This window comes from Lynx rufus, unplaced genomic scaffold (assembly GCF_022079265.1).
Source record: "Lynx rufus isolate CCGP_SWC_20201006 ecotype Redwood Valley unplaced genomic scaffold, mLynRuf1.p SCAF_15, whole genome shotgun sequence".
NCBI classification, from domain to species: Eukaryota; Metazoa; Chordata; class Mammalia; order Carnivora; family Felidae; genus Lynx; species Lynx rufus.
The window spans coordinates 45,494,491-45,511,353 of NW_025814829.1; positions in this window are offsets into that span (position 1 = coordinate 45,494,491).

The following is a 16,863-nucleotide window of genomic DNA, read 5'->3' on the forward strand; positions in this document are numbered from 1 at the left end:
AAAGAGTTAACATGTGAAAATCTCAAGGAGACTTTGGAGAACAAAGTTCTATTCTAAGTGTGAGGGATTCCTATTATAAGACACTCTGTAGATTGACAGAACTAAATGGCCTCTACATCATACAACCATAATCCTCCTCAGTGTACAAAAGTCCAAAAATAAAGACCAGATGTCTTCAAGTTGCTGACGTTGGTTGAGCTGGTTCCACTCGCTCACAGAGATTGCTAAACCAAGCTTTCCCTGGACGCAAAGCTGAGGATTTCCATCATCGTATTATTGGCTTTTTTTTTTTTTTTGCCACAATTTTCCTGTTCACGTATCTGGGCACCCTTCTGGCCTCCTTGGGTCCGGAGTGGCGTTTTCCACGCCTTAGAGGATGCAACTGCAGAAGCTCAATCGAAACCGTGAAGCACTTGCACTGCTCTCAGCAGCCTCTTCTGGCATCAAAGAACCGGCTTCTCATTAGCGGCTGGTTAGGACAACGAGGCCTCCACCAGCGACTTGCTCAAACTCTGGTTCCCCCAGAAAACCTTTGTGAACATTCTCCCCCAGGCCAGCTCTCCCAATTACCCCCTCCACCCCCCAAAGCCCCACTGCTTTGTGTAAGCCAGCTGGGGATCGTTCCCCATTTTCTAACCATCCACTCACTCTGCCACTTTCTCGTAAGTTTCCAAACGGCGTGCTGTGGTTCAGAAAGCTTCCTGGTTTTTATTCACATGCCTTGCTCCTATATATTTGCTCCATTAGATCATCCGCGACTCTGCCATGAGAACTGTATTTTTTAAGTCCTTCTTATTCTCCCCCTTGACTCCCACAGATGTCAGTACATCAAGAGGTTTTAGTAAAGGGAGAAACAAAAGAAAAAGTAAACTGTGAGGCCAATGACAAATAAGTGTGTGCTTTTGTGTGTGTGTGTGTGTGTGTGTGTGTGTGTGTGTGTGCATATGTGTATGTGGGGGCAGGGGGGCAGGGAGTTCATTTGTATATTCACTCATTTCATAAATATTTGTTGAGGGGCTCCCTCAAACGGTGCCACCAGCCTCAGCGCCGCCGTGGGCGGTCCTGCAGAGAGTAAGCCCTGGGGTGGAACAGGTGCCACAGGAGAGACAGGAAACTCTCCGCACAGGGCATCTTTGTGCCACGCTGCAGAGATGGTGGAGCTTTCCAGAAACCCCCCACAGCATCTGTCCCAGGCGCTGCAGAGTGGCTTCACGGCAGACAAGCTTGTTTAGAACTATTTATGGGAGATATTTTTAGGAAGTAATTTAAAAAAAAAATGTTGAGTACTGAGCAGTTTAAAAAAAAAGGTATTACAATAGGCAGTAGGCATAAGGATTCAGCAAAGAACAATAAAAATAAAGTCCTTGTGGTCCCAGAACAACACCTCCTCGGACTTCTTTGATAGAGTTTTCTAGGTCCATGAGCTTCACGTTGCTTGTGTTTGTAGAGTTTATTTCATAGCTGAAAAGAGACAGTGTGTTCAGGTATGTGTCATGTAACAAAAAGTATATGTGTCCCATAAGAACATGCTTGATGTAGGTTCAGAGTACAAAACCCAGAAAGGAGCATCAGATGCATTTTAGAACCCAGCAGTTTTCTTCATGATGTGTGATTCTTTTATCTCAAACATGGAGGAAAATACAGTACAATTTACACATGCTAATGAGGGCACCCAAAACTTTCATACCACTGCATATATAACAGAATATCACTCAGCCATAAAAAAGAATGAAATCTTGCATTTGTGATGACACAGATGGATCCAGAGTATATCGCTAAGCGAAATAAGTCAGTCATAGAAAGACAAACACCGTGTGATTTTACTCACATGTGGAATTTAAGAAACAAAACCAACGAACAAAGAAAAAAAGAGATGAACCAAAAACCATACGCGACGATCCCCAGAGTGGAGGTGGGTGGGGGGATGGGTGAAATAGGTGATGAGGATTAAGAGTGCACTTATCATGATGAACACTAAGTAATGTATAGAATTGTTGAATCACTATACTGTACACCTGAAATTAATATAATACTGTATATGTTAACTATACTGGAATTATTTTTTTAAAACTTGCATGCCATCGAGTATTTTAGGAAACCCCAAACTGCAGATTACTACTAAATCAAAAGCATGAATTTCAAGCAAAAGGTTTTAGACAATAAACATACTGATTTCCAACAAATTGTTTGCTTTTTAAAAAATAGAAATTGGGGGGGGCGCCTGGGTGGCGCAGTCGGTTAAGCGTCCGACTTCAGCCAGGTCACGATCTCGCGGTCTGTGAGTTCGAGCCCCGCGTCGGGCTCTGGGCTGATGGCTCAGAGCCTGGAGCCTGTTTCCGATTCTGTGTCTCCTTCTCTCTCTGCCCCTCCCCCGTTCATGCTCTGTCTCTCTCTGTCCCAAAAATAAATAAACGTTGAAAAAAAAAATAGAAATTGGGGCACCTGGGTGGTTCAGTCAATTAAGCGCCCAACTTTTGATCTCGGCTCATGATCTCATGGTTTGTGAGTCCGAGCCCTGAGTTGGGCTCCACACTGACAGCTCGCAGCCTGCTTGGGATTCTCTCTCTCCCTCTCTCCCTCTCTCCCTGCGCCTTCCACACTCTCCCAGCAAGTGTGCACTCGCTGTCTCTCAAAATAAATAAATAAATTTTAAAAAACAGAAATTGCTTAGTCAGAGAAAGACAAATATCATATGACTTCAATCATATGAGGACTTTAAGACACAGAACAGATGAACATAAGGGAAGGGAAGCAAAAATAATATAAAAACGGGGGGGGGCACAAAACAGAAGAGACTCTTAAATAAGGAGAACAGAGGGTTACTGGAGGGGTTGTGGGAGGGGGAATGGGCTAAATGGGTAAGGGGCATTAAGGAATCTATTCCTGAAACCATTGTTGCACTATATGCTAACTAATTTGGATGTAAATTTAAAAAATAAAATTAAAAAATATATAGTAATTGCTTCCCATCTAATCTTAGTAGCAAAACCCTAACTCCAGATTGCTTTACTTTTCAAAGCATGGAAAATCACCTACAGATGGGATCAAATTTCACTCTCCTGACAACACAGAGGTGGTTGGGAGAATACAGTATCTATTCCATGACACTTTAAGGACAGTTAAGGTCACATGATGCTCCCACATAGGATGAGATTAGTGCTCATGTCCCTTTCCGCACTTAAGGCATTTTTTAAATTTTAATTTGAATGAGAATTTTATTCTGAACCTTAAGTACTTGGAGAGTTGAGTTGATTACATGCTTCCATTCCTGGCACATTCTCATTACCAGTATGTGCAGGGCTTCTCTCTTCATTTATCATTCTGCTTTTATACCTGATCATTCACACTTCCCTCACTTTCTCTCTCTTTTGTGTCCCCTCCCCCACCCTAAAGGCACCCACGTTAACGTGGTTGATTCACATAGGTAGATACAGAGATACATGTACATATATGTGTATGTGTTTATGTATGTAAATGTTATGTTATGTGTATGTTGCAGAGGGATTATCTTTGAAAAGTATGTAGTGTGTGGTGTGGGTATGGTTTCTTAGATGGTACTCTGATATGAATTTCATTGTGCTTCTTTCATTCTTGACTTTTAAGCTCCTATTCTCTGCCTCCACAAGCAATGCTCTAATGAGTATTCTTGCATACGCCCCCCTTCCATTAGTGTACGAGAATTACTCTATGGTATATAGTCAGGCTTGGGGCTCCTGGGGCTCCTGGGGCATAAGGTATACCCAAAAACACCACTTTAGTTCAGTACTGCCTGATTGTTCCCCAGAATGCTATACCAATGTACATTTCACCAGCAGTACATACAAGTTCTCCAGATCCCCACCAATACTGTCAATTTTTGCTATTCTATGGAGTATAAAATAGTATTTCATTGTTATTTCAATTTACTTATCTCTCATTTTCTAGTTTAAGCAAATTTTCATATACTTGCTTCAGATTCCTCCCTTGTGCCTATTCCTGTTCTTTGAACATTTTCCATCGAGTTCCCCAGTCTGTTCCCCTGAATTGTAACAATTCCTTTTCCAATTAGATATCAATCTCTTATTATTGTTTTTTTAATGCAGATATCTTCTCTCAGGGGCGTCTGGGTGGCTCAGTTGGTTAAGTGTCTGACTCTCGATTTCTGCTCCCGTCATGATCTCACTGTGAGTTCAAGCCCCACATCTGGCTCTATGCTGACAGGGCAGAGCCTGCCTAGGATTCACTCTCCCTCTGTCTCTCTGCCCCTCGCCTGCTCACACAGCCTCTCTCTCAAAAATAAATAAGCATTTAAAAAATATATATCTTCTCTCAGCCTATTAACATGATCTATAGTGCTTACACTGAAGAGAAATCCTCTAATTTGGTTGCAGTGAAATGCACCAATCATTCGCCTTATGACTTGTACTTTGGTGGTCTTATTTACAAAGGCCTCCCTCACTCCAAACCCACAAAGATATTCCATTCCACTAGCTTTATAGTTCCACTCACATTTGGGTCTTTAATTCTTCTAGAAGATTAAATTTTAGCATCATATAGGAATCTGTCTTAATTTTTCTCCATATAGTAACTTTATTCCCTCAACACCACACATTAAACAAACCACTGGTGAACACATTGGTGGTGCCACATCTATCATATGCCATGTTTCCGAATAAACATGGGCCTATATTTAATTCTTTGTTCTATTGCATGGATTTATTTCCTATTCTTTTTCTCATGCTACATCGCTTTTACTACTATTATTTAATATGTTTCCATATCTGGTAAAGCAAATCCTCCTCTTTCCTCTTCTTTTCAAATGTGACTTAGCAGCAGTTCACGGGCATTTGTTAATCCATACAAATTGTAGAATAAACTCAAGGTCATTTCTGTTATCTTGAAAGACCATGAACTTTTCTTCCCCTTCCCTCTCCGGGCCTAGGGCATGAGACTAGTCCTTTATGGCTTGTTTCTTTATAAAGCAATTAGCAGAAACCCACCTGAAAGCAATTTAAGTCAATAATAATAACGTAGTAAATGCTCAAACAACATCATAAGGACTCTATCTTTTCACGCTTTTCTTGACTCTACTCTCTTCTGAGTTGGCTTCCATATGAGACATTTCTCTGGGAGGAGGCCCCCAGCTGCAGCTTACTTTGCCAGCAATCCACGCAGAAAGAAAATGCTTCTTCCCTCAGAGCTTCATCAGCTCTGGATGGGGCTTTCATGAGCATCCTGCCCTGGCCTGAAACACACCCCATCCTCAAACAACTGATGTGACCAGAGTTTAGAAGACTCTCCTTGGCCACGCCCGTATCTTCTGCCTGCCCACCCCGGGATTGGCCCCATCAGACACACATGGACTAATAGGGAGGGAGCAGCTCCATAAAGAAAAACTGAAATTCTATCAGAGGAAGGGAGAACAGATGCGAGGCAGACAAAAACTACAAAGGTCAACTATCCACTTGAAAAAACCCACTGCGGTTACTTATTCTATGTGACTCCTCCTACCACAAGATAAATTCCTTGAGGGCAAGCCTTGTGGCCCTTCATCTTTGGGGCCCCAGCACCCAGTCAAGTGCCTTTATATAGTGGACACACAACATTTCCTGAATGTGAGTGAGTGAGTGGGTGAATGAGTGAATGAAACAATGCAAGAATGCCAGGGCTAGATTGCATGGGATTGTACCTTACTTGGAGAGAAGAGGAAACAACAGTGACTGCATCGGGATTTTACAAGCTAAGGCGCCGGACTCAGAAACAGGTCACCATTCCTTTGTCACACTGATGTAAACCTAATAGTTAACTTCACCAACTTTCCCAATGGCCGGACACCTCTCATAAGAAAAAGTCTAGGGTAGTGGTTAGGAGTTTTAGAGTCTGACAGACCTGATTCCCATCCTGACTCTGCCACTTATTATGAAAACTTGGCTCATTTTAACCATTTTCAGCCACAATTTCTTCTTCTGCACAATGGGGACTAATATGTACTTTTTAGAATTACGATATTTTAAAAGATAATTATGTAAAGAGCTCAACCCAGTGTCTGGAACTGGACTATAAAGAAAATCATTGCCTGTTGATTTATAACCTCGGGAGTTCCCTGGGTGGGATTTGAAACTGGCCCCAAACACAGAGGGCAAGAAGAGACACAAGAAACAGGAAGACAATTCCAGATTAGTAGGTGGCAGTTTTAATAGGCAGGGGAACTTACATACAAGATATTCAGCTGAAAAGCATCGCCTTTGAAGACTTAAAATCATGGAGAGGCAGACTCCATCCCTATTGAATCAGACCTACTGATTCAGTCTTACCGGAGGAGGTCTGGGCCACCACAGCGATGCTACTTCTTTGGCTTCCTTTCCTACTACTCTTCACTCCAACCAAATTGACCTCCATGCTGTTAGTTATCTCTTCCTGTGTAACAAATTGCCCCCAAAATTTAGCGCCTTAGCACAAAAAAAGTACCTATTACTTCAGTTTCTGTGGGTCAGGTACCCAGGCGTGGGTTACTTTGTATAGTGTCTGGCATATGATAATAACCCAATAATCATGTGTCGAACAGAGCAATTTGTGGCACTATCAGAGTATTTTGTGTGTGTGAAACCTTGATCTCATTTGGAAATTGCCTGATAGAAAAACAGGCAGCCGCTCCCAACTACCTCTGCATCTGACAGCTGTATCTGTTCTCATCCCAAGTCCAGCTACTGCCAAGGGAAACTTTTACTGTCATTTGTATATGGCAATAAGAACCATCTTAGGTCATGGTCTCAGAAGCAGACCCTGAAATGAGGATTCACATGCAAGAAACTTATTAAGAAAGTCGTCCCAAGAGAAACTGGTAAGGAAGTGGGGTAAGTCACTTAGAAGACAGGGAATCAGTAGTAATCAAGCAAAAGCATGACCAGGAAAAGTCCCAGCCTCAATCTAGTCCCACGGGGAGATCAGGAGCACAAATTGCAACGTCAGAGTTTGCCCTCCTCAAGACCAGAAATCTGGGCTTTCATTCCCCACAAAATCTCCATTGGCTAAGTGGTACGCAGGCCAAACAGCTCTAGAAAGCCAGGGAGAGTCCTCTAGAGGAGGTGAACGTGTAAGTCACTGGAAGCAAAGCGCACAGACCACAACAAACCCGTAGGAGGGACCTGAACTCTGGGATGGGATGCTGTCATGTCCACCGCAAGTGCCCTGGCTCCTCTGAATCCAGCTGTTGGTCCAATTTAGGGCAAGACGGGGTTGCCACCTATTCACATTTAGTCACTACCAAAACCAAAACAAAACAGAAAAGTTATAACCATTACTCCTACCTTAGCAAAGCTTCAAGAAATTAAGGCACTTGCCTAAGACCAAATCGCTATTTTGTGTCTGAGCCAGGATTCAAACTCTGGTTGATCTGTCTCAGAAATGATGCTCCTGATTGCTATTTTATAATTAAAAATGTATTTGTTCTCCTAATTCCCTAACATGATAGAGAACGTACAAAAGTTAAATAGGATCTACTGATAGATACAGGAACAGCCCAAGTGGACTGACCCCCCGCCTTGATGCCTCTGGCATTGTAGACAGTAAACATCCAGTTCAAAGTAATTATGACCAAGGGACCCGTGCCATAGAGCAGTCCTCAGACAGTTATAGGTTGGGCACACACAAATCTAAGTCTGTTCCAAGATGCCGAAAAGGTGACAACAATATAGACTTTATGTACACTCTGGAGTGGTCCAATAAGTTGTCTGCCATGCCGGAAGACCTCTTTATTGTTCAGTGTAGGTTTGGATAAACTCAACACTACAGGCTTTAGTCTCATTTCTCCTTTCAGGAGAACTCAAGTGAATTTATAATGGCAGTTCCAGGGAAAGTGTTTTGGGTTTCAACAGAGGATGAGAATTTGGTCTTACCAGGGGTGATGACAGAGACGATAGATGGAGATCACCAAACTCAGCCAAAAAGCTTCTTGCTGCAGAGAACAGATGCCCTCATCTAGGTTCATGTGATGCTCTGTTGGGCAAATACCTGTCTTTGGCACATAGTCTTTTCTGTTGGGTCACTGGGTCACTGGAGCACAACTAAAGCCCTCTGATTATACACAGACAAAAGTTCTAGAGACCAGGTGGGTGGGGTGAGATGGTGATACCAATCAATGGGGATTTAAAAACCTTCAGCTTTAGGCTTTTGGTTTGTTTGTTCATTTTGATAGGTGTGCAGTGAACTGGTCCCCTAATTCCATCCTTTCTTGCAACCAATGGCAATACCTTTCCTAAGTGACTTTTAAAAACAAAAATTTTTTTAAGTTTTTTTTTGAGAGACACAGAGTGTGAGCAGGGGAGGGGCAGAGAGAGAGGGAGACACAGAATCCGAAGCAGGCTCCAGGCTCCGAGCTGTCAGCACAGAGCCCCACACGGGGCTTGAACTCACAAACTTCGAGATCATGACCTGAGCCAAAGATGGATGCTCAACCAACTGAGCCACCCAGGCACCCCTCCTGGGTGACTTTTAAGGTTGGAGTTTAACCACGTGATCACATAACAGAATGAAACGAACCAGCCCCATGATGCCTTTTACCTCTTATGAAAGTACATGTGCAGGAACGTGAACATAAGTGCACCACTCTGTGAACTCTCACAAACTGAATACACAAACTGAACATGTTTGTTTAATCACCACCCTAGGAGCCCCCCTTATGTTCTCTTCTGGTCACTGCACACCCCCCAGGACTAGAAATGCTCCTGACTTCTAACACCACTGATTAGTTTAGCTTGTTTTTGTACTTTATAAAACTGAAATCACACACTGTGTATTCTTTTGTGCTTGGCTTCTTTTGCTCAACACTGTTGAGATTTACCCATGTTATTGCATTTAGTTGTAGATCATTTATTCCAATTGCTGTATATTATTCCATTGTGTAAAAAAGCCATAACTTATTTATCCTTTCTATTGTCAATGGGCATTTGTGTCGTTTCCAGGATTTGGCTATTATGAATAATGCTGCTATGAACATTCTCCTACAAGTCTTTTTGTATATTTCTGCTGGGTATACACCTAGCACTGCAACTGCTGGGTCACGGTGTGGGCACGTATTCAGCCTCAGCAGATACCACCGAACACTTCTCCGAGACTGTGTTTTCAACTGTGGCTCTCTCCTGTGTATTTTTCACCTGTGATTTTTACCTTCCAACACTGGCCTCATTAACATGGGACTTGAATAGAACTAACCAGCTAGGGACTGCCCAACTGCAGCCCTACCCCCACTGAGGATGCACATCCTTGTTGCACACAAATTCCCTGGCATTCTCAAAAGGAACTTAACCCCTGTAGATGCTCTGAAAACATGATCTTCCCCCAGTGAGGGGGGAAAAAAAAGGCAATTTGGAGGCAATTCCATGCTGTTGGTGATACAGATTCCCATGACGGAAGTTTTTTGCTTTGGGAGGTGGAGGGGGTTAAGGGGTAGTTTCATAAAGCCCAAAACAATTCCAAAGAAGCCTCTGCAAAAGAGAAGGAGGTTGGATCAGAGTGCTTCTGCTCTCCACACATGCCACAGCAAAAGTCCCGGAGGTCCACTGGAACAGAGATTGGTTGGAACCCTTTACAATCCCAATGAGAAGCCATTCTAATGATCTCTGAAATGGAGTGTAAATCACAGCTGTGTGGAGCTTTGAAAATCTATCTTTTGTTGCTAATCTGTCTGTTCTGAAAGGGTGCATTGAAGGCACGCAACACTCTACAAATCGACAAACAAGTTCCAGACAATGGTTCCTGCCCTTGCCAAAGTTGTGGTTCCGTTTTTTAATGAGCTCATTGGGATTTATTCTTGTTACTGTACTTTACTCATTAGCTCCTTGAAGTTACTGTTGGGTACCTCAGGGTGGAGGCTCCAGACCTCAGCATTCTTCTAAAGGGCTCGCTCACCACCACAGAAGGGAAGGGGGGGTGCCGCGGGAGCTCACACATGGCTTCAGCAAGGTGCCGTCTGCATGGTTCTCCTTCCCAGAAAAGAGACGCAGAGCCCTGAGGTGGGAGCCAGCCTGCATGCACAGGCCCCAACGAGGAAGGCTTCTCGGGGAGTCGAGACAAGAGTCCTTCAGCACACAGAGCTCCAGTGCTGTAGCAAGTCCTGGGCTTTAGAGGAAGCCCCTCCCAAACGTCTTTTGCTACAGCTTTGTTGGTTTTCCTCTGGACACGGGGTGAAGAGGCACTGGGAAAATACCCTCTGACCGATCAGAGCTGCAAAGTTGTAAGGATAGCATTATTTCTTTTGACATTAAGCTGATGAAAAGCCCACCTACTACAGAACTTACGACCTGCTCCTAGTTTTTCTAAGGTCCATCATGGTGGGGTGTCTGTGAATTTTGTTCTTCAAGGAGGTTTATTCAAAGAGAGAGGGAAGAAAAGGAGCAACAAGTTCTTTTTACAATAATGACACCAAACTGGAGCTTTATAACAATATGCTACACTTAACACTTGCTGATCCCCACCCTTTACCATAGGGACATTCTATTATGCTTATTATACTATTATTACATTATGTTAATTGAATTAGCCCCTTCCCTGGCTCCTCATGCCTTCCGGAAACAATTTAAACTACTTGCCCTCCCTGTGAAGGCCCTCTGCCACTCAGTTTCTGGCTGCATTTCCTCTCTTGTCCCAACTCCTCTCCTAGGTAATTGCTACATCTGAACTAGGTATATTTTTGTTCTGTCTCTTCTGCTGTATTCATTTTATTCTACCATCTTGGCCTGTAGGAAAACCAGATTATTCCTTAAAATCCCACCTCCCTATGTCCATGTACTTCCCATCCCTTCTTATGACTCTCATCTTCCAGAATATCTACCTTACTTCCCTTTCTGTTGCCCACTCATCATGGAAATAGAAAGATTTCCTTAAAACTCTGATGTTGCAGAAACATATGCAGTGTATACCAAACAGAACCTGGTCACAACTCTGTAGCACAGCCTTCCTCAAAGGCTGGTCCAACTTGTTTTCTCATTTGTCCCCACACCGCACCTGAAAGTTATGGGGATCATTTATGATTACCCATGCGTGTAAACAGAGAAAGGAACAGTTTAAGAAACTTGACCAGGGGCGCCTGGGTGGCTCAGTCGGTTAAGTGTCTGACTTTGGCTCAGGTCATGATCTCGCAGTTCGTGGGTTCGAGCCCCGCTTTAGGCTCTGTGCTGACAGCTTAGAGCCTGGAGCCTGCTTTGGATTCTGTGTGTGTCTCTCTCTCCGCCCCTCCCCCATTCATGCTCGCTCGCGCTCTCTCTCTCTCTCTCTTAAAAATAAACATTAAAAAAAAATTTTTTTTTAAAGGAGAAACTTGACCAGATAGCCAACAGGGTCATTAGAGATCATCTTATTGATACTTCTGCACTGAACTATTTTCAACCAATATTCTTTAAGGTAAGTTGATGCATTTTTATGCATACTTACACTTAAACAGCCATGAGGCATGGCATCATGCATTGTAATACACTGTTTATTTACAAAGTACTTTCAGAAAAACCTTAGCACTTGATCCTCAGAAAAGCCCTGTGATTAGATGGAACAACAATAGCAGGTCCGTTTTATGGGGAAAAAAGAAGGAGACAGAGACTTAAGTGGGTTGCCCTGGGTTTCTGGCTCCTGTTTGGTGTTTCTCCATTATACTATACTCTCCTAAAATTTGAGACGCACAAAAAGGCCTTCCGACACAAGTAAGTGGCTTTGATAAGCTTACCACAACAACTGACATCGTGCCATTCTAGATGTGTTCACTCCTCTAAAGTACTACATCGCCAGATACAAAGCATAAAGCCATAATCCTGAGAATTAGTTCTAGCATAACTGACTGCCACCTCTGACAGCTGCAAACAAAGAAGCTAAAGATTCAGATATAAGTTGCCTGAGGTCCCCAACTAGATGACAGTCAGGACACTAGTAAGGGGGAGGGGGAGAAAAAAAGGTCCTTGAAGAATAAGGTGTTTGTCCTGTCTTAACGGCTTGCTCATCCGAAATCTTGAGAAAATTACTTTTGAACATCTGTTTTCCTCTCAGTACAAAAGAGATAGTAATAATACCAAGATGAAATAAACTACTGAAACTGTAAGCTGATACACTGAAAACTAAAAGTTTTTTAAAATGTCAGTTCCCATCACCATGATGAGTTAAAACCATCCTGGACTCCTTGAAAGACTGAGGCTTTGTCATTAAGATGATCTATGGAATGAAAAAAGTCACCCTTGGAAATAAAATTTAGAGAAGTTACAAGGGATCAATCATGGTGAAAACCACCTTTCTGATTTCATGTTAAGTCCCTAAACCACAGAGCTTTTCATTACTCCATGACTGGAGCAGTGTGTGCAAGGACTCAGGTCAGAATGGAAATGGACCTGGGAAGTTCAGAGCCACCCTATGACCTCAGTTCTAGAACCAGGATGAGCAGGGCAGGGCTACTTACAGACCTTCCAGAGGTCTCCAAGCAACGGCGAAGCAAATCTGGCCAAAGGCACAACCAAGATAGTTATAATCACTCAGCCCCTTACTTATCCATTTATTCATTCATAAATTTAACAAGTATTCATGGAAAGCCAACTATAAGTCAAGTACTCGGTAAGCTTGGGAGCCTCACAAGTGAGCAAAAAGACCAGGTTTCTCCTTCAGGGAGCCTACATCTAATTTCCATGAACATGAGAAACACCTATCCCAATAACATAGCCCCTGGAGTCCTTACTTAAGGCCTCTCACAACCCTCTCCTGTCACCATAAAGCAATGAAAACATTCACTGAAATCTTCCAACCATACAATTCTATTTCCTTTCCACCTATTGCCCTTGTCCCGCCCACTGTACTCCATACTCCCTTGACTTTGCTCTCAGGTATAAGATCCCTTTCTTGTCACATCTGTGACCAGGAACAATGTCCTAGTCAATGGAAAATCCATTCTGACTTCAAAGGAATACACACACCATTCTACCTATCCGCCCTCACTCCCAGTGTGCCAGCCAAATTAGATTTTTTAGTTCCTCAAATGAACTATTCTCATTTTCACCTCAAGCCATTTGCACCCTCTATACCTGCTATCTAAAAAGCACTCTCCAAGAGCACTCCCATGTACTACCACATGCGCAGACACACACACACACACACACACACACACACACACACACCCCTCAAACTGGGACTAAGTCCTACTCACCCTGTTGAGAGTATCATTCCCACAAAAAGATCATCCTCACCCCATGGCTGAGGTTAGCTTTTCTGTTCTCTGATTGTACATCTCACAGATTCTCCCTGTGTATCATGTATTTCATGATCCTCTTCACACTCATGGTGACTTGCCTAATATTTCCCTTAAGCTCCATAAAGTGTATCTCCCAGCATCTAGCACAGTGCCTACAAAGGTAGAGAGTTGGCTAATAAAATATTTTGTATGATTAAATGAATCTCACCATGGTGAAGTTTATTTTTTTTTTAATTTTTTTTTCAACGTTTATTTATTTTTGGGACAGAAAGAGACAGAGCATGAACGGGGGAGGGGCAGAGAGAGAGGGAGACACAGAATCGGAAACAGGCTCCAGGCTCCGAGCCATCAGCCCGGAGCCTGACGCGGGGCTCGAACTCACGGACCGCGAGATCGTGACCTGGCTGAAGTCGGACGCTTAACCGACTGTGCCACCCAGGCGCCCCATCACCATGGTGAAGTTTAAATATGCCTGCTCAATCTTGTGAGTTGATCTCAAATGTTCTTCCTATTTGAGAGAGTTCATTCCTTCACAGCATAGGCTCCTTCGAGCACAGCCTTTTCCTTCTCCTGGTGTGATCTCCCCCTCATGTATACCCATGGCACCATATAAATATTAGAAGCATGATCAAATGTTCCACAGCTGGAATATGGCGAGTGAATGACTCAGTGAGAAATGTCCTTCTATTGCGTGATTAAACAAGACACAGAATATTACATGTTGTCAGAACAGGATGAAGTCAACATAATCTAGATTAATGTGGATGTTACTGCCTTGTCTATATCCAGAATAGATGGGGAATCTGGCATTGACCCTGGCCAATGGAAAAAAAAAATTAGACAAGTTCTGAAGCTAATGTTTTTTGATCTTTCCACACTCCAAACAGCATTTCTTCACTACTGTGGATTGGGAAGAAGGTAGAATGATTCAGAACACATGGAGCACTTGAGAAAAGAGAACACAAAACACTAAAAACTCAATTCTCATAAACATAAAACTTGTGTCTTGCCAACCTCAAATATGGTTTTTCCAAGATACAAATTTCATGGATAAGTTCAGGGAACCAAAGGGACATTTGATCAGCTGGCAATGGAGCTAAAGCTGGTTCTGGACCCAAATTCTTTCCTCAAATCTTCACATCCAACCCCTCCCCCCACCACAACCATTTGGGTATTCCATGGTGTCAAATTTAGCCTTTGGATTCCTTCACACAAGCTGTCTTTACAAGCCTTCATGAGAAGAGAAAAAAGAGCAGAAACCAAAGAAACATGTGAGTTCTTCTTTTACCTCTCTGTCTCCTGAGTGGATTGAGTGTCCTTCCTCTTTATAAAATTCTGCCCGAAAATGGTGCTGCATCATACATGTGGCAAGCAAAAGCAGGCATGATGGAGGGAGAAAGGGAAGTTAAACTCGAGGGGGAGGTGGGTCACGTCATGGAGACAATGGATTCTCTCCAAAAAAGAGAAAGAAACCCTAAGACAAACAAACAAACAAAATGATCTGAGAGTCTGTAAAATAACATTCAATTGGAATCCCTTTCTTTAAACATAAACAGATGTAAAATGTCCACCCGCCCTCCAGTGGGATAGTGTCTAAGTACCTGAAGGCAGAATGTGGCTAATTATCCAGTGATAAATTATGATTTAAAAAAAAAAATCTTGTCTAAAGAGCTACAGTTAAGATAATCAAATTCATGCTTTCATTCAGTAACACGCATTGAATATCTACTTTATGCCCAGAAAATGTGCGAAGCGCCAGAGTGGTCACATAGATAAGAGATGCAGGCCCTGGAGAAGCTTGTATTTTTGTGGAGGAGACAAGATAACAAAGAACTACAATAACACTGTGAAGGAAGAAGAAAGAAGGGAAGAAGGGAAGAAGGAAGGAAAAGGTAATGAGAGAGAGTAATACAGAAGAGAAAGTGCCTAAATCCATCTGGGGAATTCTAGAACGACTTTAGTGGATGACACTAACATGAATAATTAATAGTGGCATTAGCAATGATCATCATTGTTATTTTTATTGTTGTACCCTGGTGAATCTGGGGTGACACATAATGGTATGAATAATATGGGTCAAGGACATTAAAATAATCCCTCTTTGGGTGAGAAAGTTCCTTGCATCATGTGAAGCACCTAAAACAGGCAGTGAAAAATTATGGAAGATGATTTTCAGTAGTGAACAGGATGTCACCGGGCAACAGAATCCTTGACAAAATTCAAAGGGAGTCAAACTATGCTAATAATTAACTCTTCCAGAAAGTGAGTGATATTTAAGAGACATTTAAAATTAAAAAACATACATATTAGGATTACAAGGGATCTAAACAGACATCTAGCTTAATACCGGCATTCCTTTCTTGCATATATTTGTCTATGCTTCTGTCTGTTCAACCAGTCTGCAAGCTCTTTGAGGCTACGGCCTATGTTCTTATTTCTTTTGTATCGTAAGACTAAGCAAGAAGCAGGAGCTACATAATGTTTTCTGGAGGAAGAAACTATTCATTCAAGCCCTGTGTTTTAAAGATACAGAAACTGAGGCCCAGAGTTATGAAGAATTAAAAGACAAAACAAAATTTGTTATCAGTAAAGCCAGAGCTAGAGCCCCAGTTTCTTGACCCCAGGCCAGGTTATTATTCGTATTATCGTAGTATCCAACTACAATTAATCCCTAATCAATACACTCTGTGGAGAGGACGTTTTGACCACAGGGTTTCCAAAGATCTGTTGGTGCCTCCTCCTAGCTTTCCCCTGCGTATCTTCCCCCTCTCCGTGTAGATGCCAAAAAAACAGAGAGCAGAAATTTGGAACTCCATTTTCAAAACGTTGCTGATTACTGAAACCCTAAGTCTTTTGACACTGTCCCCAGATCCCGTGGATCCCTAAACCAGTAGGAAGTCCCACAGAGTATGTGAAACTAGCCCAACTTTCCATGTCTTTTCTCCACTGTGGGTCCTTAGCAGGATTCTATTTTAAGACAGAAATGTGTTTTGCTACCCCTCATCATACCAAAGTAGACAGTTCTGTACTGAATCGATTCTGCATAGCAAAAAGCACCTCTGTTCTTTCGAACAGCAGAGGGTCATACTCTTGGCCTGAGATCATCTTTATTCCTGTATACCTCGTACTATGATGTTGATGGTGATGATGGTGATGGTTTTATTTTCTATTTATCTTTGGGTATTACTGACTGAATTTTACCCTAAGGATTACAGGTAAATAGTCAGTAGAGGAATTCACTTTCCAAGAGTTTTCATTTAGAAATAAAGCAAAAAGTTAGGTAAGATAACAGTGCTCTCAGGACATCTTGACATATAGTCCTTCATCGAGTTCACTGAGGGAGAGGTTTTTATTTTTATTTTACAAGTGAGAAACCTAAGCCTCTGGCAATTATCCACACTCACATAGCTAATGAATGACAGAGCTGAGACTCCAATCCAAGACTTTGGACTCCAGATCCATGTGAATTTTCTCTAAGACAAGACAGGGTGATGGGTAATCAGCAAAACCCAGCAGGTGAAAATTAAACTTCCTTTATGAGGAAATTATAAAGAACTAGAACCAAACAGCTTAAGCTTTTGTGTCAAGCTCACAGAACTAAAGCTGTATTCTTAACACCAAACTCATTCTCTATATAGGGCCACCATATTGACCCTAGAGTTGGACCA